The sequence below is a fragment of the Sciurus vulgaris genome, assembly GCF_902686455.1.
Source record: "Sciurus vulgaris genome assembly, chromosome: 1".
NCBI classification, from domain to species: domain Eukaryota; kingdom Metazoa; phylum Chordata; class Mammalia; order Rodentia; family Sciuridae; genus Sciurus; species Sciurus vulgaris.
In genome coordinates, this window is record NC_136461.1 from 5,849,400 (window position 1) to 5,876,304 (window position 26,905).

The window sequence follows — 26,905 nt, forward strand, 5'->3', positions numbered from 1 at the left end:
TGGCGGAGGAGGGGCACAAGAAAAAATGCACTTGATGGCCAGACCAGCAGAGGACTCACTTCACGGTGAGTCCCATTACCATAATGACCCTGCCACCAGGGATTCATCCCCTTGAAAACTCTACCACAGACTCCATTCCATGTTCTAAAATAGCCAATGGGGGCAAAGCAGGGAGCATTCCGATTAGGTGTTCTAAAGTGACCAATGGGGGTGAGGCGGGCAGCATTCCCACTAGGTGTTCTAAAGTGACCAATGGGGGTGAGGCAGACAGCATGCCCACCGGGTGTTCTAAAGTGACCAATGGGGGTGAGGTGGGCAGCATTCCAATTGGGTGTTCTAAAATAACCAAAGGAGGAAACTTGGGACAGTATCTTAATCAGGTATCACAAGGTAGCCAATGGGAGCAAAGGGGTTAAGGTCTTCAATTAGGTCCACATAGGCAAGACACCGCCTTATAACTCAGCCTATAGGACAATAATTCCCAGGGGGGCCTTGAGTGCCTTCGTCTCTAGGTCCACTCTGCTCTACCTTCTGAAGTGCTTTCACCATCACCTTCAAAAAACCTGGGCTTCCCCTGTTACTTCTGCGTGTCTTGAACAATTCTTTGGGACACCAAGGACCTGGATACCAAGTGAAAGCCCCAATGATAACAAAAGGAGACAGGTAAATACATGCAAGAATGAGAAAACTGCTTGTCAAAACAAAAAACAAACAAAAAACCAGTATGTGTCTTCTTACAAATGATAAAAAAAATACAGCTCAAAATTTCCGAAAGCTCAACCACCTGGGTGGAGGGCCAGAAAAGGGAAATAGTGCATGTAAAGCAAACAGAGAAAATTAAAATATGAAAAATCATCATAAAAAGATGATTTTTTTCCCCCCCAGAAAAAAGAAAAAATGGGAGGGTAAGCGACAGCAGAGGGATAACAAGCAGCTACTCTCCTATCAAATGCTGGGACAGAGGTGCAGACACTTCCAACAAACCAGGCAGGAATTCCGTACATAAGGAATAAATTGTAAGATTTTATAGACAATCACTCATACACTAAGTCATTCATAATAACTAGGGGGTCTTTCTCTAATACTTTTGTCAGGTGCTTTGAATCTAAGGTTTCAGAAACCACACCTTACCTGTTCATTTTAAAGGTAAGACAGCTGGTTCTTCAGTTTAACTAAGCTTTAATTTCTATAGTAAATATTTAACTTTAGAACATCTAATATTGTGGCAAAAGAGCAAATACTTACTTAGCTTAATCATTCTCTATATTATACTACTTCTCCTGTAAATACAAAATGAGAGATGAAACCTAAAATCATTAATGCCTCAATTTAGGCACAGATTAAAATGTGCTATAAATGTCAACAAAATTTGAGTTTAGGTAACACTTTAAATTCTATATCTCAGTTGCTCTATTCTATCAAGAAAACAAAATAGAATTAATCTATAAAACTCAATACCCACACAGAAAGTAATGTAAACTAGATAGTCATATAATCACCAGGTGTTCTTTTTGTGTAGTGCTGGGCTGGAACCAAGGCCCCTACTCATGATAGGTGCCTTATCACCAGTCCCTATAAGCACAGTAGATTTTCTTAGATCACAGTAAAAATAAATACAGTCCTTAACTGGAATTTTAAGGGCAGCATTATGGAAGTAAGACAAGAATTGGAAGGAGAAACTAACTCTAATATGCTTTAAGAAGAAAAAAAAAAAAAAAACCATACTGAGTGATCTGGGCAAATATGATAACTCAATTTGGTTTTAGGTTTGACAAATAAGCACTTAAGTAAAATTAACACACCAAAAATATTTTGTATACTCTACTCTCATTTCAGCATAATCTTGCAAAGCCCTAATAAGGTTTGGGTGAGATGACCACTTTGCTTAACTGTGCATCCCAGCCTACTTGCTAAGTGACAGGGATTTCTGCCTCCCTCACCAAGAGGCTTTTCTCCTGCACTGAAGCTCTCCCCTATCATAAGATCAACTGCATTCAGTCATGTGTGACAAAGGGGCTTATTCCTTTCCTTGTATTATAGGTTGTCTAGAACAAAGTGAAGCTGTACATCCTTCACAATTCCATGACTAATAATTTATGGAATCTGATACAATAAATTATTAACATTTCAATATAAATCTTGCTAACAACACAGACTAAACTATACTGTTTCTGTTCTGAGTTACTAGAAATTATTGTCTTTTTTTGGTTTGGGTATTTAAATGAAACTTTCAAATCTGCATCTCTGTCACTGTACCACCTTTAACATTATCTATCCAGTGGATTTTACCTACCATAATGTTTCTCAAAATGAATGCAACCATTTCTTATTTTATGAGTATTTTTCCTGGTTTAGGATTAAAATGTTCACTATGTGCTGACAATAACCCTTCTAATCTAGAGGTAATGAAAACTATTATCTACAAAATATACTAACTCTCTACTGTCTCCATATACAAGATTGTAAGGCATGTAATGATTGCTTAAAAAGAAATGCTGGCTCTAGTAATATAACCTAGAATAAAAGTTAGCCCAGCAAGCAATGACTCATATCACAGGTATGCCAACATCACTCAGGTTTTTGCAATCAAGTCTTTATTAGAAATTACAAGTGCTTCTTTCACATGCCTTAATTCAATCCAAACAGCAACCAAGTATCTAAGTCTTAGGAAGATAACAGATTCAACGATGGGAAATAAAACTGCTCAAGGCTGTGATTTGGTAGAACAAACACCAGTAAACCTCACAGATGCCAATCACAAACTGGACCTTTTTATGAACCAATTGTGCCCCACTTTTCTTTGCCTTTAAAAGCAAAACGGATGAATGGAACCAACCTTCTACTGGTATGATCACCAAACTTCAACTAAATAACTTCATAAACCAAAGAAAATAGTGTTGCACATTAGCAATAGTTTAAGTGCCAAGAGCCTGTAGAGTTAAGAACACCAAAGATGGAATATTCAGGTAAGAGAGGACGGACCCATAGAGGTCAAGCCACACCCCATGCACAGCCACTCCCAGGCCCTCCACAGCTCAAGTTCATATCCTTTTCTCCTGATCCCATCCCCCCTTGGGTTTGTTCATTTTTTCCCCTAATTCACTGCTAGAGTAGCAACAAAGAACACTACTTAGATTTAATGATGCTACTGAAGGACTAATGAAGAAAGTAAATTGCTAGACCCTGATGAAGAGAAAGAGAAAAAAAAGGAAAGAAAATCACTTTTCTACAAACTAGCTGCTGTAGATTACCTGAGGGAAAGCCATCGCCAGAATGATGCTTTTGACAGAATACCAATACATGTACAAAACACAGAAAATGTTCATATATAGCAGAAATTTAAAACAAATGTATCTACCTATATGACTTTGATTTTTTAATAATAAATATCAACCTAATCTTAATATAAAAAACGAACTTACTGCATAAGCTTTCAAAGTTAAGCTAATAATACTGTTTCATATTTTTTTAACATTGGCCTTAAAATCATTACAACCACAGAAATGAAATGATGTACCCCATTTGTGTACAATGAATCAAAATGCAGTCTGTAAAAAATTAGAAACTAAAAATAATAAAAAAAATAAAAATAAAATGCAATCTACTGTTATTTTGTAACAATATTATGCCCAATGTCACCTTGGAAATGCTTAGAAATAAGGAATAATATCTTTTAAAAAAAAGTCATACTATTGTAGTCAGATATTTTAACAAATACATGGCATATGGCCCAGTTCAATTTGAATATAGTTTAATAACCTATATTAATTACCGGTCCTTTCTCAAGTCATTTAGGAAAAAGGCAAAAATCTCTGAGTATGAGGTTTCTTAGTTCCAAAATGGGACCAAGGATCTCCCTTGCTTCTGTTGCAAGATTCTTATATGTATCTAGTGTGGACAGAGTGAAAACAGCACTTGATTAAGAATCTAATCTTCAATTCAAGAGTAAAAAAGGCTTTGGGTACTCTTATTACACAAGAGAAAAAGGGGGAGCTCACATTAAATATTGAATGGTATATATACACAATGGAACATTATTCAGCCATAATGAAGAATATCATGCTAAGTAAAATAAGCCAAGCCCAAAAAACCAAAGGCCAAATGATTTCTTTGATACGTGATGATGGTACATTACCAGGGGTGGGGCGGGGGGTGGGGCGGGGGGGTGTGGCGGGTAAGAGAAGAATGGAGGAACTTTGGAATGTGTAGAGGAAAATGAGGGAGAGAGGGAGAAGGAAAGACAGTGGAATGAGACAGACATCATGACTCTATGTGCGTGTATGATTACACGAATGGTGTGAATCTACATCATAAACAACCATAGAAATGAAAAGTTGTACACCATTTGTGTACAATGACTCGAAATGCAGTCTGTAAAAATTTCAAAAAATCCTTTAAGACTTTATAGTATATATACTATTTTATACAATGATCAGAATGATTTTTATTAAAGTAAGAAATAATTTGGAATGTGGATAATTGCATTAAACCCATTAAACATTTAGAAAGAAAAAATATTGAATGAACATCCAAGAAGTCTTTTCTAAAACACAAAAAGGATACAAATAAATAAATGTTTCCCAAAAAAATCATTACAATAGAACACTAAGAGGCTCTTAGTAAATGAAAAACAGATACTAAATAAAATTTCCATTTGTAGTCATGCTAAAGTATGACTTACTCTTTCAAGGATAGATCAAAGAATACCAAAAGCCTTCCTTTTAGCATACTTTAGTAATCAAATACATTTTCAATTGATCCATGTACTAAACAATACATTAAACATATTAAAACGTCCACTTTAATTATAGAAATGAAACTGCTAGAAAAGCCAGTTTCATCAAGTCAGTGTCATAAGCCAGCAGGGGCTGGGGTTCTAGCTCAGTGGTAGAGTGCCTGCCTAGCACGTCTGAGGCACTGGGTTCTATAATCAGTACCACATAAAAATAAAGGACAGGTGCGGAGACACATGTCTGTAATCCCATCGGCTCAGGAGGCTGAGGCAGGAAGATGAGAGTTCAAAGCCAGTTCAGCAAAAGCAAGGTGGCAAAGCAACTCAGTGAGACGTGAGACCCTGTCTCTAAATAAAATATAAAACAGAGTTGTGAAAAAAAAAAAAAAAAAAAAAAAAAAAAAAAAAAAAAACAGAGTTGTGGGTGTGGCTCAGTGGTTGAGTGTCCCAGAGTTCAACCCCCAGTACTGCCACCAAAAAAAAAAAAAAAAAAAAAAAAACACTGGACATAAGAGGCCCTCCTTCCCCCATGATGGGATTAATCCTAAAACAGCTATTTTGAACTCGTTTGTTGAATTGTTGTATTAGCACCAAGTATCATACTTTAAGCAAGGGGATCAGGGTTTAAAAGCCAATGTTTTCAACTGGCAATATTTTTTTAAACAAACAAAAATTATGAAATAAGCAATAATCTAGTTCAAATTTTTTGATTAGATAATCCTGTGGCTCCGGCAGAAAACAATTAAGACCAAGCACACTATGATGGTCTCCACCCCTCCCCCACTTTGAGAAGCTAAACACGTTGGAACAGAAACCCCTTACTAATTCAAACATTTAGCACTAACCTCCTGAGTTCCCAGTAACAATTTACACATGCCATCAGTCTAAGCAATCAGTTTTCAATTAAAAGGTTCATTTTTTTCCTAGTCTTCTTCAGAACCTAACTGACAAATTTAGCTACTACTAATTTAGATTATTAGCTTTTAAGAATATTTTTAACATTCTGAAAATCAGAATAAATTTTCCTTCATTTTTTTTTAAGTAAGTATTATAGAAGTTAAAAGAAATAGAACCTAATTATAGAAACATGTCAATATGTAAGATCTGATTTTCATCATAGAAGACAAAACATTAAAAAATGAAAAAGAAAAAAAAATACACATGATCAATCTAACCGTTAAAGCAAGTCTGTAATCCCATCAACTCAGGAGGCAGAGGCTCCAGATTCCAAGTTCAGGGCCAGCCTGGGCAAGTCAGCAACACTGTCTCAAAATAAATAAGAAGGACCATATAACACAGTGGTAATGTGGGGTAAGGGGTGGGGGTTTCAAGCCTGACCAACAGAATTAAGGATATCCTTAAGAACTTAAAAAAAAAAAAAAAAAAAAAAAGAATCAGATTAAATCTTTTAAAGATACATTATTGAGATAAAGTCCATTTTGCCTCTCAAAATACTTCTCTAATCTTCCCCAAAAAAGAAACATATATTTAGATATATATATGTCCGAAACCATCTTTCTAAGGACCTTCTCTAAAGCCAAACCATCAACCCAAATCAATCACAAAGTATTATTTAAGACAGTCATAGCGGCCCACAACTGTAATTCCAGCTACTTGTGAGCCTGAGCCAGGAGGACTGCAAGTCTCAAAGCAAGACCTGTCTCAAAAGTAATTAATAAACTAATTCAAAATTAAAAGGGCCAGAGATGTAGCTTGGAGGGGGGAGTACCCCTGGGTTCAATCCCCAGTACCAAACAAAAACAATAAACCACCTACTGTAAGCTTCCCCTTCCTCCCTCTCTACCTCTGCACATCACATTTTGTCCATGAAATTTCTTTCCCATTGATCCACTTTTGCTTTGTCTTTCTCATCCCTTCCAACCATTCTAGAGGCTGTAGTGTAGAAGAAATAGCACTGGATGTGGAAATCAAATCAGGCTGAGGGACACTGAGCAAGGCAACTACCTTGACCTTACAGAGTTGTTTCTTCCTCTGTTAACAGGAACTAGATCCTACCTCTAGAGTTGTTTTAAGATTTAAGTTTCAGTGTTACACAATGGAAAAGTACTGCCCGATCTGTAAACAGAAACTGTGTCTCTATCTTCGACAGTTCATCACAGATCTATCCCATATTGAATGTTTTTCAAATGATTATCAAAGACAAATCCTGCATAAAGAAACTCAATTAAAAAGTAAAATCTTCAGGCAAATTCCTCCATTTTTGCATCTATCAAATACCAAACAACCTTTTCACAACATCAACCAGGTTATCTTGGCATGGTCTGGTCAAATTCTGATTTCCTTTTACAACACTAACACACTAAATTAAGATAAACAGGATTGTTCAGCTGGTTTCCTGGTTCTAAAAAAAGAGAAGACATCATTACAAATTTCTTTGATCTCTTTCATCTAGGAAAATCTAATACTCGATTAAGCACATGTATATATTAAACAAGTCCCTAGTCATTTTCCCCTCTAACAGGACTGCCTACAGTACCCAGACACGGTCCTGGAAATGACCAATATGTACTGTCATCTACAAAGACAGAATTCTTTGAAAAAGTTTTATGGGCAAAATGAAGCAAAAAAAAATCTAATAACTACTGGTAGATATGAAACTGAATTCCCACTTCAATACAATTTGAGAAGAAAACTATCTCAATACTTTTGAAGCTATGTGGCTTGATCAGCATCTCTGAAAGCAATGTTCAAACAGCCATGTCCTGTCAAAACCCTACCTATCGAGTTTGGATTTTGAAAGGTTAATCTGATATTCCCAGAGAGCGCAACTCCACATATTTATTGATTAGACAGTTTGCCTACTACATACTCAGCCTTTTTAAGAAATATTTTATATTTCCTTAGTGCATGACGAATAAAATACTTCAAAAAGCAAGCCAGTCACAGTGGCACACGCCTATATATCCAGCAACTTGGGAGGCAGAGGCAGGAGGACAGCAAATTCAATGCCAGCTGAGGCAAAGCCAAACAAAAAATAAAGAAGGCTGGGAATGTAGCTCAGTGATAAAAAGTGCCCCTGAGTGCCTTATGCCACCCTTGAATTTTATGAACCAACACTAAGAAATTCACTTAACGGGAGACATCAGTTGACTGCCTTTCTAGTAACAAGGTGTCTAACATATTTGGAGTACACCAAATCTAAACCCATGCTGGGGGAAAGTTGCAATTTCTCCAGATAATATGCTGAACAAGGGCTGGGGCTGTAGCTCAATGTTAGAGTGCTTAGAACCCAGTGCGAGACAGTGGGTTCAATCCTCAGCACCACATTAAAAAAAAAAAAAAAAAAAAAAAAGTGAATGAAGATATGGTGTCCATCTACAACCAAAAATATATTAAAAAAAATATCCTGAACAAGATTACACGCCACTTTCACATGGCATTCATTATTGCTTCATCATACCTTGAAGGGAGCCCAGTCACTGAAGGACTTAACAACCTGTCAGACTACTATAAACAAAAGCCAGGTTTGAATACTTTAAGTCTATTATTTACTGCAGTAGTGAAGCATGAATTTAGTTATATTCTTAGCCAGAGAATTGCAAATTTACACACAAAAGCTTATCTAGGAGCACTCAATAATCACCAGGAACTGCTATGTAAAAATCTATTCCTAATTATATGGTGGTGATGGCTGCACTACTATGAATATATACTCAAAAACCTTTGATTTGTACAGTTTTTAGGCAGATAAATTATCTGATGTGGGAATTTTATCTCAATAAAGTAAATAAATTTTTAATCTCCAATGAATAGCTTTTATTATCACAAAATAAAATCTATTTTCTAGTTTCTTTGTTAAAATTTCAACGGGAAATGGAGAAAATAAGTCTTTTCTGATAAGCTTTGTAAAGACCCAGAATTCTTTCAGAGTGAAGGGCAGTGTGGACTGTGGTTTTGGGATATCTTTCTTCTTTAAAAGCTTAAAAGTTTCTACCTTCTGATGCTCCCATTTCATTCATTTGATGTAAAGGTCACTTGGGACAGAACAAACAGCAATCTTCTGAGGGTAGACAGTCACAAGTAATTCCTACACCCCTCCACAGGCACTCATCAGCAAAACTGAATGCCAAACCAAACCAAAATAAAATGGTAATAGTCCTCAGAATTATGACACTTAAAAGAAATTTTATACTTCAAATCTAATCATCAGGCCGAAGGATTTAAGTTCTAATTTTTTCCCTGAGATAAAAGAAAATTTCAACAATTTTACCTCCCAAGTTTCAGTTCCCATGCTGAAATGTAAAGTGGGAGATTTCTCCACCTTAAAACTACTACTACAGGCCAGGTGCAGTGGTGCACGCCTGTAATACCAGCGGCTCAGGAGGCTGAGACAGGAGACTGAGTTCAAAGACAGCCTCAGCAATTTACCAAGGTCCTAAGCAACTCAGCGAGACCTGTCTCTAAATAAAATACAAAATAAGACTGAGGATGTGGCTCAGTGGTTCAGTGTCCCTTGGTTCAATCCCAGTGCCCAAAAAAACCTACTACTATAGTAACCACTATATGACCCAGTTATCCCACTCCTTGGGTTATACCCAAAGGACTTAACATCAGTTTACTACAGGGACACTGCCACATCAATATTTATAGCACCTCAATTCACAATAGCCAACCTAGGTGCACTTCAACAGATAAATGGATAAAGAAAATGTGGTGTGTGTATACACACACACACACACACACACACACACAATGGAATATTACTCAGCCATTAAGAATGAAATTAAACCCTATGTAAATGTATGATTACACAAATGGTATGCCTCTACTTCATGTACAGAGAAACAAGATGTATCCCATTTGTTTACAATAAAAATAAATTTAAAAAAAAGAATGAAATTAAAGCATTTGCCAGTAAATGGATGGAACTGAAGAATATCACACTAAGTCAAATAAGCCAGGCCCAAAAAATCAAAGGCCAAATGTTCTCCCTGATATGTGTATATTAAGCCACAACAAGAGAGGGTGAGGAGGTGAAGTAGAAGTCCACTGGATTAGACAAAGGGGAATAAGGAAAGGGAGGAGGAGGAGAATAGGAAAGACAGTAGAATTAATCGGACATCACTTTCCTATGTTCATATATGAATACGTGACCAGTTTAATTCCACATCAGGTACAATCACAAGAAGAGGATTCTAATTAGAATAAATTATACTCCATATATGTATGTCAAAATACACTTTAATGTCATGTATATCTAAAAAGAGCAAATAAAAACAAACAACTACTACAAAGACTAAAAGCAAAGGTTATGTTCTCCTAACCAAAGGAATTAGAAGATTGACGATATTAAAGTGCTTGTGGAAGGAACAATGGATTCAGAAATCAGAAAACATACCTACTAGACGTCTAAGCTCCTTCCAAAATGGAAACTAAATTTAGGCAACTTAACTGACTTCTCTAGACTTGGCTCTCTTGTAACCCAGAAGCCGGCATCTGCTCCTCCTACTTCATAAGGTAGCTCTGAGACCTGAACAAGAGGTCAGTGAAGGCTTTCAGTGGGTAGAAAACCCTTCTACAAACAGTAATCTAACCTCCCCCACTTCACTCCCCAAAAGCTCAGTCTCTATATAAGCTATTCATTAGTCTGCGCAGGCTGTGACAAGGATGCCGTAGGCTGGATAAGCTTGGACAACAGGGACTGGTGTCCTAGTTGAGGAGGCTCCTGCAGTACCAGATTAAGGTGCTAGCCCACTGTGTTTCCCAGTGAGGGGTCTCTTCCTCATTTACAGAGGAACACTTTCTGACTGTGTCTTCAAATGACAATGAGGAAGAACTCTCACCGCTCCTCTTACACTAACCCCATCATGGAGCCCTACCTCCAAGTACATCTCGTTGGGAATTCGGATTTGAATATATGAATCAGAGGGAAACAATTCAGCCCTGCAGCACTCTCCCACACATTTCTTTACTGACTCTACTGAAGCAAAAACTAAACCTTTGTATCTATCTAATATCTGAATCAGGGAAGAGAAAACAGGAGACTGAGATTTAAAGGATGGCTTACTATTTTAAAAGGGCTTAAGGCAGCATAATATGGTTCATACAATATAAAATCTAAAATAAATAAGGGTACTGGGATAATGACAATAAATAGGATTTCTTCAGCATTCACCTGTACCAGGTACTGCTTGCTCTAAGATCATTCCAGTCTGCTCCTGTAGCCACAAGAATGAATTATAGAACAGGACCCTGAGCAAACAGCTTCCCTCGGGTCACACAGACTACCAAGCCTCTACTCTTTCCCTAAAGTTGCAAAGCGAAAAGAAGAATTCAAGAAGATGAAACAATGAATGAAGTAGTACATAAATGTACATAGATTTCAGGTTAATTTTATACTTGTGTTAAGTGTGACCAAAATTTTATGGGAAAATAGCTCAAAGGAACAAAAGAACCTCATCAGTTACAGGATTCTAAATTCTTTACAAACTACATGCTCGGGAGGTGAGTTTTTTCTTTTACCAAAAGTTTCTCCTCTGGGTACTCATAAAAAGAGAGCCGTGTGACATGGTACAGGACAGCCTGGACAGTCTCTCTACAAACCATTCAGTACACTCAAACAGTACATTCTGTAAGTCTCTATATAAATCAGTAGCCACAGATCAGTATGATCCAAGTAACGTATATCTGCCCAAAAAGAGAACTGCATAACCTCCCCACTAATTCAAAAAGATTCAAGGCCACTAAGACAGTGTCTTGATGACAGGTCCATGGAAGGTATTTAGGGATTCCATAAATGACCTGCCATGAAGTACTGTGGATATGGATCCAAACAGCTACAAATTTTTCTTCAGGGGGAAATCATGTCTTTCACCAATATTCAAAGTTAAGAAGCCCTGACAGGAATTAATGAACCACACAACCATCAGGAAAAAATATCCAAATCATCTTCATAACCACAGCTTTGGGTACTAAAAAAGCACAGTGGGGTTGTTGTTGTTAAATTCCAGTAACTAGTAGCGGGTAACTGCAGTCAAAAATGTTCTAAATAGGGGCTGGGAAGATAGCTCAGTCAGTAGAGTGCTTGCCTTGTAAGCACAAAGCCCTGGGTTCGATCCCCAGCACCCAAATAAAAAAAAAAAAAAGTTCTAAATAAGCATGGCTGGGACATAGTACTAACCTCCTTTTAGAACAGAAGTACACACCACTGGGGCTAGGGATGTGGCTCCGTGGTATCGCGCTTACCTCATACATGTGAGGCACTGAGTTCAATCCTCAGTACCACATAAAAAATAAAGTTTTTGTGTCCATCTACAACTAAAAATATTTTTTTTAAAAAGTAGTACACAATATCTGCAGCATAGCAAACCTTTCAATAGTTAACTGCCCTGATTATATTAGATATATTATAACTTTCAAGGTTAAGATCAAACCTTCCTCATTTATGAATGCCTTGATCATAGAAACAAATGGCACTCAAAAAGAAAATAATACAACTCTAAGTCTACACATATCTAGCAAATTGAGATCCTGGCAAAATGAATTCATTTGTAACCATTCTAAGTACAGGATCCTACTTTTTAAAAATGAAACCTTTGAAAATGAAGAGCACTGGGGAAATTACATTTACATGGAACCACTAACAAATTAATGTTACTACATTTTACATGAACCCTAACCTAACAACACCCTAACATAGTAATACCCACTAAAAAATCCAATCGGGCTATATTATTCCTTTTAAATTTATACCTTTATGCTTTCTTACTACAGGATAAAAAATGAGACACATGTAACACATAAAATTTATTGTGATCATTTCTCTATAATAAAAGTACAGAAAATTAAAATTGCCACACAGCAGACTCCAGAAATGAGTAGTCATATTAAAAAGTTTAATAACTAAATGGGGCTAAAATCCACAGCACCAAATACCAACAAGCATGTGGAGCAACAAGAACTCTTTCATTGCTAGTGGAAATGCAAAATGGTGCCAACCCTTTGGAAGACAACAGTATGGCAGCGTCTTACAAAACTAGACGTATATGCAACAGCAACCACACTTCTTGGTACTTACCCAAAGGGTCTGAAAACTCATCTCCACAAAAAAGTCTGCACATAAGTGTTCATAGATGCTTTATTCATAATCACCCAACTTGGAAGCAACCAAGATATTGCTACCTTCAGTAGGTAAATGAATAAATAAACTAGTGTATCCATACAATGGACTGCTATCAGTGAAAAAAAGTAGTGAGATATTATGCCACAGAGACATGGAGGAAATGCATTGCTAAAAGAAATTAGCCAACCAGAAAAGGTTACATATTATTATGAGACCAATTATATGACATCAAAAAGCAAAATTATAAATACATTAAAAAGGTCAGTGGTTACCAGGGGTCTGAATGGAGAAAAGGCAGGATAAATACATGGAACACAAGGTATATTTAGATCAGTGTAACTATTCTTTGGCACTGTAATGGTGTCAAATATTTGTCAAAGCCCACAGAATGTATAACACAGTGAACTTCAATGTAAACTATGGGCTTTAGTGATATATAATGTATCAATATTGATTCATCACCTATAACAGGTACAAGGTAGTTAATAATGAGGGATGTGGGGGTCAAGGGCATATAGAAAATACTTTTGACTCAATTTTTCTGTAAACCCAAAATCATTCTAAAAATAAAGCCCATCTTAATAAAAATCATTAAACTTTTTTATATTTTCAATTTTGTTTTATTGGGGGAGGGGGTCACTAAGCATTGAACCCAGGGGTACTTGACCACTGAGCAACATCCCCAGCCCTTTACTTTTCTATCCTGAGACAGGGTCTCTCTAAGTTGCTCAGGCTGGTCTCAAACTTGCTGTCTTCCTGAGTCACTGGGAGGTATGCACCAACATACCTGCAATAGTCATTAAAAAAAAATTTAATGTTGCTGGGAGTGGTGGTGCACACCTGTAATCCCAGTGGCTCAGGAGGCTGAGGCAGGAGGATCTTGTGTCCAAAGCCAGCCTCAGCAAAAGTGAGGCCCTAAGCAACTCAGTGAGACCCTGTCTCTAAATAAGATACAAACTAGGGCTGGGGATGTGGCTCAGCAGGTCAAGTGCCCCCAAGTTCAATCCCCAGTACACCCCAAAATAAATAAATAAATAATGCTGGGAATGTGGCTCAGTGGGTTCAATCCCCAGTACTCTATATAAATGTTTTAATATATCACAAATAATAAAATATTAATAACTGAAGAACACCAATTTTCTTTTCTTTTTTTTTTTTTTAAGTCATACTGTTTTAATGATCACATTCTGCAGCATGCTTTCTGCTCTCCATTCAGACATCAACTTTACACCTGAGGCAGGAGGATCACAAGTAAAAGAAGCCTTAGTAACGTAGGGAGATCCTATGTCAAAAGTCAAAAGACAAGGGATGGAGCTCAGTTTTGGAGGACCCCGGGGTTCAGTCATCAATATGCAAACAAAAACAAAAAACTGCTCCAGACCCCAACACACTAGTGAATACTGACCGCTGCCATTCCTCCTGGGAAATGTGAGTACTGCATGACTGAACATCTGCCTGTGTTCAATGTGATAATCACGCTCTGTGGAAACAGTCTATGAAAGAAAAGTAAGCAAGCAGGTAGGGAGTCAAAGAACAGGTACGTTAAGGTGAAAACTCTTCTGCACAATTCCCCGAAGTATTAAATATTCTCCTCCCAAAACACAGTAAGAATGCAAGTGTGAAACCAAAAGAAAAAGATATCATTCAGAAGGTTCAATCTAGACAATGGTTTTTCTATATGTAACCAATTAACACATCTTTCTTCCCAACTACACACACACACACAATTACTGAATATCTCACATTCAATCCCCAGTACTGCAAAAAAATTTTTAAAAGCCAGGCGCAGTGGTGCACACTTACAATCCCAGCTACTCGAGAGGCTGAGGCAGGAAGATCAAAAGCTCAAAGCCAGCCTAGGCAAGATAGCAAAAACCTTGTCTCAAATTAGAAACATAAAAAGGGCTGGGGAATGTAGCTCTATGGTAGAGTACCTCTGTGTTCAATCCTCAGAACTGCAAAAAAAATAAACTAAATTAATACAAAAGCACCAGATGCAGTGGTGCCAGGCTGTAATCCCAGCAACTTGGGAGTCTGAGGCAGGACTGTGAGTTCAAAGTCAGCCTCAGCAACTTAGCAAGGCCCTAAGCAACTCAGTGAGACCCTGTCTCTAAAAAAATTGCAAAAAAGGGCTAGGTATATGGCTCAAGGGTTAAGTATCCCTGAAATCAACCCCCCCAAAATAATAATAAATTAAAACAAAAATCCTGGCTGACATTTCTATTTTTCTGTGTTTTGCATTTAATTTATGCAAACTTCATTGTACTACATTGAACTATTTATTGTACCTTATTTATTTACTTATTTTTATTGTATTTCATTGTACTATTTATTTAATAGTAATATGTGCAGCAAAAAAATTAAAATGTAACAGAATAAAAGCACTCATGACAGTAAGATTTCGTTGAAGGTTCTAACTTGGTTGGTGGGTAATATCAAAAAAAATTACAGAAGGTTCATCATATATTATACCACATACATGGGAAGTGTCAATCATACATAACATTTAAGTGTTTAAAATGATAAAAATATTGGTGGGTGTGTTCATGCATTCCTGTAATCTCAGCTATTCTAGAGGTTAAGGAAAGCAGGAGAATCACAAATCAAAGTCTAGCCTGGGCAACTCAGTGAGACCCTGTCCTCAGAAATAAGAACTGCTAGGTGATATAGCTCAGTGATAACCCCTGGGGTCCAATCTACAGAACCACAAAATACAAAATTAAAATGTTAGTAAAACAAAAACACTTTTGAGTGATAAATCAATAAAATTTCTCACTGAGAGACAGCCACAAAAAAATCTACTAAACTGCCTCTGTTGTTTGTGCAAAGCATAAATTGGTTCAACTAAGAAATCCTAAAGGCCATTCCAAAGAACACATTTCAAATGCCATTTTATTAAAATACATACACGTCAAATCACTACAGCTGTTGAGGTTCAAAACAAGCAAAAACCTGAATATACTCTTCTAACCAGATATTTTTTAATTATTAGTAATAATCTGGTGAGCTCACGGTACACAGAGGTGTGAACACAGCAGCAGACACCATTTGGAGACAGTAATTTTTCAAATATACACTATATGCACTCTATTTTGTTCCTCTGAAGCTCAACAGTCACATATAAACTAGTCCTTTTTTAAAACCGCAACTACAAGAGTCCATGCACTTTGTGAAAAACAAGGCAGGAGACCAGATCCAATTGTTCATTTTTTAACTCAACAATTATCTCAAATGTTAATGGGGTACCTTCAATCTTATAGAAATCTCCTATACATACCTACCATACTCTTAACTATCTTAACTGGGGTTGTGGTTCAGTGGTGGAGCACTTTCCTAGCATGTGTGGGGCACTGGCTTTGGTTCTCAGCACCACATATAAGTAAATGAACAAAATAAAGGTCCACTGATAACTAAAACATATATTTTTTTTTTCTTTTAAATCTTAACACATGCCAGATACTTTGGCACAGGCCTATAATTCCAGCAACTTGGGAGGCTGAGGCAGGAGGATCACTAAGTTTCAAGCCAGCCTCAACAACTTAGTGAGGTCCTGACTCAAAACAGAAATATAGAAAGAGCTGGGGATGTGGTTCAGTGGTTAAGTGCCCCTGGGTTCAATCACTAGTACCACTCTCCCCCGGCCCCCAAAACAATCTTAAATCTTAACACATAACTTCCAATAATACTCTAAAATGTTTCCTATTTTCTTTTCTAGCTAAAGTCAGATGCTTTAATTATAGTCACTATATAAATGTATTGTACTTTCTAAAGTGGCTTACATCCATTACCTTATTTTAACCACATAACTGTCATATTAATCACCATAAAATCCTACCTACAGAATGTCATATGCTATTTATCTTCTGCATTCAATGCCTTAACCAAGTCAATGCCATTTACCTTCAGTCTCTCCTTACCACTATTCTGTTATTCCCGCTCTCAGTGCCAAACCGCTAGTTTCCACATATCACTCACTGGTCATCCGTGACTTTTTAAACTATAACCGTTAGCTTTAGAAGAATGAGAATTTTCAGCCCAGTGCAGTGGCACATGCCTATAATCCCAGTGACTCTGGAGGCTGAGGCAGAAGGGACTGCAAGTTCAAAGCCAACCTTGAAGAGACTTAGCAAGACCCCGTCTTAAATAAAAACAGCTGAGATGTAACTCAGTGGCAGAGCTGCCTTGGGTTCAATGCCCAGTACTATAAATAAACAAACAAACAAACAAACAAAATGAGTTGTAGCTCAGCAGTGGTATAGTGCTTGCCTAATACATGTGAGGCACTGGGTTTGATCCCCAGTACCACATAAAAATAAGGAAATAAAATAAAGGTATTGTGCTCACCTACAACTATTTTTTAAAAAATGAGAATATTTGGGGCTGGGGAGATAGCTCAGTCGGTGGAGTGCTTGCCTACTTGGGTTCGATCCCTAGGACCTAAAAAAAGAAAAAAAGAGAATATTTGAACTATTGTCCAACTTCTCTGTAGGTGAGGGCATGTTTAAATTTTTTTTAAATAAATGTTATCTGATTTTTTTAAAACCTCAGGTATCTTCAAGGAAACCTGATTTGCTTAATTATCTTTTCAAAAAACTTTTGATAAAATAAGACCAGCAATTCTACATCTAGGAATTCATATAAAGTTATGAATAAGGAAGCACAGGTTTATGAACTATTCCCACAGACACTCTTTGAAGTACTGCTTATAATAAAAACAATTTTTAAAAACCCAAAATGCTCAGCAATCAATCAAGTACTAGATAAATAATTGAGACAAACATTCTTTTTTTTTTTTTTTGCGGTGCTGGGGATTGAACACAGGGCCTTGTGCTCGCAAGGCAAGCACTCTACCAACTGAGCTATATCCCCAGCCCGAGACATACATTCTTTGTAGACCCAAAAAAAGCAAATAACAAAGAATGAAAAAACCATAATAATAATAATATTGCACATGTATTTGTAATGTTAACGTGTGTGTGTGTGTGTGTGTGTGTGTGTAAAGGGGAACAGGGAGAAGCTAGTTTCACTATATAACTGTTTATATCATTTTAATTTCTTAATAAGAAAGCAAAAAATTCATAGAAAACCAATTGTTAATGAAGTGGGGAGAAGTTACTGATCTGAGTGTCAGGCTCATAATGACAAATCTTTTCTGGAGCATTTCAAAAATAAGAATGAATATAAGCTCCAAATTTATCAGTATAGAACCTAAAGATCATAAGCGACCCGCTCTCCTTTCGATTGCATGGAGTTTTGCCTGAATGTAAGTTGTTCTTTTCCAGGAACAATTTATATGAGGAGCACTCCTCCCATTTAGGAATTCAGTTAGCACCCCTTGGTTAGCGACAGATAAAGTGGTATGGGCCACCAAGTCACCAACAGGGTGGAAGAAAGCCCTTTCATAGAAGTCACTTCTTGTAGAACGGTAGATGGGCAAGTCTCAGAGTCAAGAACAGGGGATCAGGGACTTGGCTTGGAATCCTAGCCTCACCTTTCACCATTTGAAAGGCCATAATACAATCACTCAACCTCTCTAAGTCTCCATTTCCTCACTTCTACTTCCGTGTTATTAAACCTGCAGAGATTCAGTAATTCATGAAAAGATAAAATAATATTAAGGAAATGAAATCATACATAATCTCACCAACTAGAGATCAGCACTCTTAATTTTTGGTGTATTTCATTCCAATCTCTCGCCTCAGTATCAGCTGAGTAAATGCTGGTGTGCGCATTATTAGAATCATACTGAATAAACAATGTCATCTATATAGTTTTTTTCCATATAGCTTTACATTTTTTTAATATCACAATGATTTCCCCTATTGCTAGGGATGGAACCCAGGACCTGGCACATGCTAGACAAGTGCTCTGCCACTGAGCTCCATCCCTATCCCTCACATCGTAACGATTTTTTAATGGCTGAATATAGATGAGTCATGATTCAAATACTCCCCATCTAATATTGAATGCTTGTACTAACAAATCATTCTTTAATCACTTTTCTGTTCCTCACCACCCCCGCTTTACCAGGAGAAGTCTCTTACTCCCCCTCCTCTATTACACATGAGCCAAAAAGAGTTAACACTAGCTAATAAATCCTCCTACCAGTAGTATGAAAAATGCATTTGTTATCATGGAAAAAATGATGACTTAGAGACTGATGTTAGAGGAGGCCGTGGTTGTGGCTCTGTGGTGAAGCGCAATTGCCTAGCATGGGTGAGGCACTAGGTTCAATCCTCAGCACCACATAAAAATAAATAAATACAATAAAAGCATTGTGTCCATCTAGAACTAAAAAAAAAAATATTAGAATGAGGTTAGACTTCTCATGCTATAGTTCTAAAAACTGCTGGCATACCCAGAAGTCGTCTTTGGAAGTTTCACAAATCATTATGCTCAATTTTATTTACTTCTTTTGCTTTCCTCCATTGCAATGTAAGTGCTAGGCGGACCAGGACTTGGTTTTTTTGTGTGTTGTCACACCTAAATTATTACCAAGCACATAGTCAGTCAGTGCTCCCTGATACTGTGAATTTGGTGTTAAGTGCCAGGCACAGCCCTGGGCACTCTATACTGCTATGGTTTGAGTCTCTCCCCCAAAGCTCATATAGTGGAAACTTAATCCCCATGCATCAATGTCGGGAAACAGAACCTAGTTAAGAAGTAATCAAGTTGTCTAAGGAGCGGGTTAGCTATCCTGAGAGCAGGTGCCCTCGTGCCTTCTCAGGACAGCTCTCTTGTCCTCTACTTTCTGCTATGGGATGAGGCAGCAGTGGCCCTCACCAGGTGTCCGCACTGTGCTCATGAACTTGCCAACCTCCAGAAGCCAAGACAAATCCGCTGTCATAAATGAGCTAATCCATGGTATTCTGTAACAGCAATACAAAACGGACTAAGCGCAACCCAAGCCCTCCAGGCAGAGTCATCATTTCCTCACATTAAGGAAGCAGCCACAGAAGGTAAGCAAATTATCCCAGGTCTCAGAGTAAACGGCAGAACTAGGAAAAGCTTCTTGCACAGCAGCTGACTACCAGGGTATACTGAATAAATTGACTAATTACACAAGAAGAGCTTCCCTGCAACAGCAATAAAAACTGAATGAGGGCTGGGAATATAGCTCTGGGGTGTTGCTCACCTAGCATGTGCAAAGTCATGGGTAGGATTCCAGCACTGCATTAAATAGAAAATTAAAAAACTGAGTAAGATTACACTAATTTGGCTAGGCATGGTGGCACACACCTGTAATTCCAGCAACATGGAAGCTGAGGCAGGAGGATTCCAAATTCAAAGCCAGCCTCAGCAACTTAGCAAGGCTCTGAGCAACTTACCAAGCCCTGCCTCAAAATAAAAAAATTTGAAAAGGGCTGGAGATGTAATTCAGTCATTAAGTACCCCTGGGTTCAACTCCCAGTTACCAAAAAAATAAAAATAAATTAAATTACACTAATTTTTCTGCTAATTAAATGTCAATATTATTGTTTGTTTTTTCATTACAAATGTATATCCACTATACTGTGGATTAATTGTAATTCAGAGGGCAAGTCTAAGAATCAAATCACCATTAATATTTGGAATGGAGCTGGGGTTGCGGTTCAGTGGCAGAGTGCTTGCCTAGCATGTGTGAGGCACTGGGTTCGATCCTCAGCACCAAATATAAATAAATGAATAAAATAAAGATCCATCAACAACTAAAAAAAAATAATAACAAAAATAATTTTTAAAAACTTAGAATCAAAAAACATGGTCACACCAAGCACAGTGGTACATGCCTGTAATCCAAGCAGCTCAGGAGGCTGAAACAGGAGGATTGCGAGTTCAAGGCCAGCCTCAGCAAAAGCAAGGCCCTAAGCAATTCAGTGAGACCCTGTCTCTAAATAAAATACAAAACAGGGCTGAAGATGGGACTCAGTGGTCAAGTGCCCCTGAGTTCAATCCCTGGTACCAAAAAAACATGATCACAACAACAAAAAGACTTAAAAATGAACTTTTGAAATGATATGTTTGGAATGGACCTAGGATACTTCTTTACTTCTCTCTTTTTTGCTTGAATTCACCAGTCTCTTGTGGCCAGACTAAACCTTTGAATTTCCTCTAACTAGAAAAAATATTTTCCAGAAAAATCACATACAAATTACCACATCTTCTATACAGTGTTGTACTTTTTTCCTCATTTTAGGTTAAGAAGGACACTTTTCTCCAGTAAGTTACAAAAATAGTATCTCCACCTAGCCAACTTCCCTTCCCACCACATACCAATCCCCTACACCTCATCCACCAGTAAAAAGATATCAAACTAGCTTTATTCATAAATATTGACCCATTTTGTTTCTGTAATTTCAGTTCCTTTAAAAAAAATTTACTGTACAATGTTAGAAGCCTGTGATAACAGCTCTAGATAGTTTTATCTCAACCAAAAGGGGGACAGTAGGGAGATTTGATCACTAAGAAAACAGGTTACTCATAATCTGCTTCACCCTGTGAAGTCTGACTTTATTACAGGTCTATACCCAAAGATTTAAATCCAGCCAGCACAGTGGTGAATACCTATAATTTCAGCTGTTCAGGAGACTGAGACAGGAGAATCTCAAATTCAAGGGCAGTCTGGGCAATCTACTACAGTCCATCTTAAAATAAATTTTAAAAGGGCTGGGTATGACCTACCTCAGTGGTAGAGTGCCCCTGGATTCAATGCCCAGGGCCTTAAAACAAAAAAATTCAAACCTATCCACTGTGTGTGTGTGTGTGTGTGTGTGTGTATACACACTAGAGACTGAACCAGCTCAAACCAGTTCAATCTTTTGTTTTTTAAAGTATTTTTTAAGACATTGACAGACCTTTATTTTATTCATTTATTGATATGTGGTGCTGGAGAATCGAACCCAGTGCCTCACACATGCTAGGCAAGCGCTCTACCACTGAGCCATAATCCCAGCCCCTCAGACCAATCCAATCTTAAAGTAAATGCTTTCTAATTAACTTGGAGCCATTAACACAATTTAAAATTTAAAGTTCTCCACTGAGCAGAGACATTTCTAAACCCTTCTACATTCATCAACCAGCCTGTGGTGTCTCTCTCAGTCCCTTTGTATACTCTAAGAGGTAAGAAGGAGGAAACATTTTAACCATGTTTTGCCACTGATACTAATGCTTATTTGTTCTGAGTTTTACAAACTCATCCTAGACTGGGAAAACAAAGAACTACCTCCATTTTTAAGCAAAAATATTGGCTTCCTATTATAAGTGGATGATTCTATTGGCGTTGGAAAAGCATGATAAAATGCAATTACCTACTAATAAAGTATATGGTTTATCAGTTTCCTCAAACCAGAAATAAATATCCCACAAGTAAACTCTTACATGAATCAACAAAAGCTTGTCTTGTTGTATCATTTGCTTAAAAGCAAGTACAGGGGCTATGGGAGAGGGATTAAGAAACATAGCCAGTCAAATCCATAAAAACCTCCAGTGTAAGATAAAACTGTCCTGCGGGAGCAGCCAATGCATTCTAACCTAACAGCTGTACACAGTTGCACTAATTAAAATGAAAAGCTAGTCTGCATAACACACAAGCAGTTCACTGAACCTCAGTGACAAGTTGACAGGGTTCACCCGTCAACTTCTCCGGTCCCCCTACCCCACGATGTAATTAAAAAAAAAAAAAAAAAAATGGACACATAGCTAGGGGTAGGGGTTTTTGTGAATACACATATACAATCAAACATTTCAGAAATAATCACAACCACATAGTCTGGAACATATCCTTTAGGCTATAAAAACACATAAGCACACAAAGGAAGTGGTTCAGCTATATTACATCAGTTCTTGCTTCACTTCATAAATGCAAAACCACAAAACAAGACAAAAATCTAAAGGCCTTTTTCTGGAGACCTTAGAGTGAATGAATGGATGTGGTTTAAGTCTTTATGTTATTGAACAATTTCATTGATGCATCACTTTCAATGACCACAGGGAGTGAAAAAGTGTAATCTTAGTCAATTCCATCATGCAAGAGATCAAATAGCATTTCAAACACAGCCTGTCAAGCCTCAGCGCCTGCCAGAGTACAATGAGCACTCAAGGGCTCTGGACGAAAAACCACCTTTCACTAGTCCCAGAGATCTTTATAAAATAGTTTAAACACAGTAAATTACAAAGTTGAAAAAAAAATAAATACAAGCTCCAAACTGGTGCCCTCACACTATTGTGAAGTTGCTGTTAAGCATCTAAAATTCTGCCTTGTGTTGATTTACTAAGCCATATAAATATTCAGGAAGGCAACTGCCTCTCAGGGCCCAAATCCACATGCTTAAAAATGTAGAGTGGGTGTGCTTCTGGAAACAATTGCCCACAGAGCAATGGGCCTACGTAGGATATTGTTCCCATGTGTAAGGTTTCAAATCATGTCTAATTTAAACTTGGAGTCGGGAGGTGGAGGGGACTGAACACAGTATTTTTGGCACAGAATTTCCCAAGATTTTGTCAACTGTTTTCAACTTCTACTCAAATGTCTCAATCTTTCAAGCACACATGCACACAATTTCTAAGGGAAAATGTAATCTATTGACCCCTGTATTCATTACATACCACTTTTTAGATTTCCCATATGGCTGAAAGGAAGACCAGCCAAACAATGCCCCCACAGAGTGCGGTGGCACATGTGCGCCAGGGACGCTTACAGGCTGAGAGTAAAACAAAGTAACCTATTACGTGAGTTTTTCTCAGCAAACAGAAAGTGGCCAAGCAGGTCTCCCCAAGGCCTCAGAGAAGGAGATGTGAGTCAACAGGGGAGGAGGAAAAAAGGGAAGGATGGCAGAGCAGCCACCACACAGGCACACAAATTTAAACTTGAAGAAATCTTCAAGACCAGCCCCTTCATTTTTGCTACTCTGGCAAAATAACACTATTCTGGCCCCAAAAGCAAATTATATTAGAGCTTTAGTAGCCCCGCATTACTTCATAATCGAATCTGTCAAATTCATCTTATTTTTAGGCTTAAATTTACTCCACTATAAGCAATGAGGTTTGCAGATCAACAACTACTTTTACATTATACAGGCTTTCCTCTCAGAAGAAAAAATATATATACACACACACTCATAGAGTGCTTTCTCTGCCCCAAAGATGTTTCCTGTTCGGTTCAATTGAAATTTCCAGAGTCTGAACTAACACGCTAGGAATCCAAAACAGAAATGCAACGGAGAAGCGATGAACCCCCAGTGCCTATTCCTGGAAAACCGCTGCGGTTCTCAGCACTCGAGCTCATCCTCCTGGGGTCAGCGGGACACGCGAACACCCACCTCCAAGAGCGCCTACGCCCACGCTTGCCCAACTTCCTGCCCCGGACCGCTTCGCCCTCGTGGCCCGAGGCCACCGGCCACTTGCCAGCGGCGGGTCCGCGGCAGGGGCCGAGCCAGCCCGCCCGCACTCCGCGCAGGGCCCCGCAAACTCCCTGCGGTGGGCAGGGGCGGGGCAGTGGCGCGGGGCGTGAAATTCACTCGCCAAACAAAAGGAGGCCCGGGCGGCCGCAGGGCAGCGCCGGGTGCCCGCAGGTCCGTGGCTCGAGGGCTTGGAGGCGGTGGCCGCGCGGGCCCGCCCGCGGCTGGAGGATGCGGCCGCTCCGGCCCGCGCCTGCTGCCCGCGGCCGCCGCGCTCCGCTCCCGCTCCTTCAGCCCGGGCGGCCGGGCCAACACTGCCACTTGCCCGTGACCCAGACACAGGGAGAGAAAGAGCAGCCTCCCCGCGACGGCGGCGGCCCGCAAAACCCGGACTGGAGCCCGGCCCGCTCCGTGCGCGCCCCTGCCCCTCGCCGCTGCGGGCGCGCTCGCGCGCGTACACACACAATACCGGCTGCGATTTTATCTCCTTTCTTGCTTGGCCAGCCTCCGTGCCCCTCATCTCCCCCCTTCCCGACAGCCGGAACTGGGAGGCTGCGTGATTGATGGCAGCTCTTAATAGCGTGGTCAGCTAGAAAATGCATCTGCAAGCAAGATATTAAAGAGGCAGCTCATCCCCGTGAGTGATCAGCAGTTCACACATCCTAGAACTGCCTCGGCTTCTGCCAGGAATAATAATGCCAACCACTTCTGACGTCTAACAAATGCAGATGAAACAACCAACAACCATAGACAAGCCAAACATTTGTTTCAATGATGCATAGAAGAAAGCAGCATTGGTGTCAAACAACATTTCCGACCCCAATTGTCTTTACAGTTTAAGAATTCTTTGTAAGCCACTTGTTTTAAAATCTCTCCAAACCCTTTTCCACAAGAAAATAAAGACCCATCTGCTAGACAAGACACAGCTTAAATTGGGCTTGATTGAAATTCATCTAATAAGGAAGCAAAATAAATGCACATTCCCGTACCATGTGGCTTTAAATAAACATGTAACTCACTGGCTACTGGATTCCAGACTCCCTCATTAATTCCCTTTGTATATGCAATTAAAGACAATTTCCAACTGTTGACCGCCCCCCATTAAGTCTTAAAAATACATCAACTTACCATTACATACAATTTTTATAATGCACCTTTTTTTAGTGGAAGGAAAACATCAACATGCTAAATTTCATTAACATAAAATTAAACTACTCTTATGTCATGTATTGACCTAGTAGGATCATAGCCAAGATCTTTTTTTTTTTTTTTTGGGGGGGGAGGGAGGGGTGTTGAACCCAGGGATGCTTTACCACTGAGCTACATTCCCAGTCCTTTCTTATTTTGAGACAGGGTCTCACGAAGTTGCTTAGAGCCTTACTAAATTGCTCTGGATGGTCTGGAAGTGGCAATCCTCCTACCTCAGCTTCCAAAGTCGCTGGGTTTAGAGAGGTGGGCCACCATGTCCAGCATCCTTCTATCCTCTTAACACTCCATAGGAATTTTTTTTTTAAACAAAAAAGAATTCTCATAGAATATGAATTCAAAATCTAGGGACTGGAATTGTGGCTCAAGGATAGGTGCTCACCTAGCAAGAGGCACTGGGTTTGATCCTCAGCACCACATAAAATAAATAAATAAAGGTATTGTGTCCATCTACAACTGAAAAAATATATTTTAAAAAATATTAAGCTTACTCAGTATCAGCCCAAATTTAAAAGTTACAAGTTCAACATTTGAATGATCACTTTTGGTAACTTTACTATTATAACTTGGACCTTCCAGGTAAGTTTCAAGGAACTCTCAAAGTAGCTTTATAAATGTTAATTAGACTTTCTAAGATTCCTTAAAGTTGCTGGATTATTGGGTACTCTCTAACCAACAGACAGGGAGACTGACACAAATTAAAGTGATTTGTCCAAAGTTTCTCACACACGTGGGAGGCGGGGGCATTGACAGCAGAGGCCTGTTTGGCACAAATAACCAAATGACAAGCAAGTGTGCTATTTAAAGATCCTGCATTTTTAAATAAAAATCAAGTTATTCTACAGGAGATTGGAATATCTAAAACTAACAGCATATGTCCTGAAAGCAAGAGTGAATGAAGCACCTGAAAGGTGACTGTCACTGATACAAACAGGAGATGTCTACATCTATCAACTCCACTAAACACCATTCCTCGACAAGACCATCCTGAGATTTAAAAATCTGCTTCACAACTAACTGGCTCTGAGATCACTCCACATATCTAAGAGATGAAATCCATCCTAAGGCCTGCCCACAAAAGCTCCTCCTGTACTTGGACTCACTTCCAATTTTCCAACGAGCTATATCCAGACATGTAGCAAAGTCTGAAGAGGGTTTTTGTTTCCTCCACGTACCATTTAAAAAGTGCTGGTTTACGCTGAATTGGAAAAGGCTGGTGAGAACTACCAAATCCCTAAATTCATGGAATTCACCAGTACTTAGCCTCTGAGAAATTCTAACGCTTTGGTGGCATTTTATTACACAAAGTCTTTTGTTCTGGGCTGGGGATATAGCTCAGTTGGTAGAGTGCTTGCCTCGCATGCACAAGGCCCTGGGTTCAAATCCCCAGCACCGCAAAAAAAAAAAAAAAAAAAAAAGTCTTTTGTTCTTGTCTTGCGCCCTCTGCTAATCCACCCACACCCACCCCCCACCTTCCAGTTATACCAGTCCTTCTATTCCCCTCAGGTA

The 26,905-nt window shown here is 38.7% G+C and overlaps 1 protein-coding gene across 4 annotated transcripts in view; it reads right to left on the bottom strand.

The window, feature by feature from the left end:
* RERE (arginine-glutamic acid dipeptide repeats) overlaps positions 1 to 26,905 on the bottom strand; it is a 404,253-nt gene that overhangs the window by 281,159 nt on the left and 96,189 nt on the right. For 2 of the 4 annotated variants that reach the window (XM_079133349.1, XM_079133346.1), the window contains exon 1: positions 24,113 to 24,546. The exons of the other annotated variants lie outside the window; for them this stretch is intronic. The gene's annotated coding sequence lies outside the window, so the exon portion shown is untranslated. Of the gene's footprint in view, positions 1 to 24,112; positions 24,547 to 26,905 lie in introns of those variants that run through there. 4 annotated transcript variants of the gene reach the window in all.